Source organism: Cicer arietinum, chromosome 5 (assembly GCF_000331145.2).
Source record: "Cicer arietinum cultivar CDC Frontier isolate Library 1 chromosome 5, Cicar.CDCFrontier_v2.0, whole genome shotgun sequence".
NCBI lineage: Eukaryota > Viridiplantae > Streptophyta > Magnoliopsida > Fabales > Fabaceae > Cicer > Cicer arietinum.
In genome coordinates this window covers 28,842,681-28,843,501 of record NC_021164.2, presented here as the reverse complement: position 1 = coordinate 28,843,501, position 821 = coordinate 28,842,681, and positions in this window count along the sequence as shown.

Here is an 821-nt window from a genome sequence, read left to right as displayed (position 1 = left end):
GACTTGAACCTTTGCATAGTAAGTAAGATTCAGATTCAACAAGAGTGACTCGTAGTCTTGAACTCTATCTCTGACGTCAAACCCACACACAACCTTTTCATAGGGTGTATTCTCAAAAGCCTGTGCATTAATGGCCATGCACGCGTATCCCAGTATAGTGAACGCTCTAGGAATTCTGCCTCGAAATTCCATAGGAAGCGGCCCCACTTCCACATTCACATAGGTGAGTCTATCAAGAGTACTCCTGTAGCTAGGTACTCCCTCCACATAGAGTATAGATCTCATTAAGAGTTTCTATTATCTCATCCTTTTTCGCTTCAGGAATCATGCTTCTCATATAAAACATAGCATGTTCATCTCATATCACTATGACTTGTTATTACCCATTGAACCTAATTCTTGGGATCTCCAGTCTTTTAGGTCGGGTTACCATCATGAGTGACTCTATAGGCATTAGTCTCATCCTTTAGGATATATTTATGACTTTCTTTGTAGCTAATCCTTTCGTCAAAGGGTTTGCTAAATTCTCACCAGTGCATACATGATCCACTATAACAACTCATTTAGAAAATAACTTTCTAACAGTGTTGTGCTTACGACGAATTTGTCATTTCTTATCGTTGTAGTAACGATTCTCAATCTTCGCAATAGCCGCGGTACTATCGCAGTGGATCAACGCATCTGTCATAGATTTTTTCCATATAGGGATCTCAACTAGCAAACATCTCAACTAGCTTGCTTCTTCACTAGTAGTAGCTAGTGCTATCATTTCAGACTTCATAGTGGACTAAGCCAATATCGTCTGTTCTTCGATTTCCAAA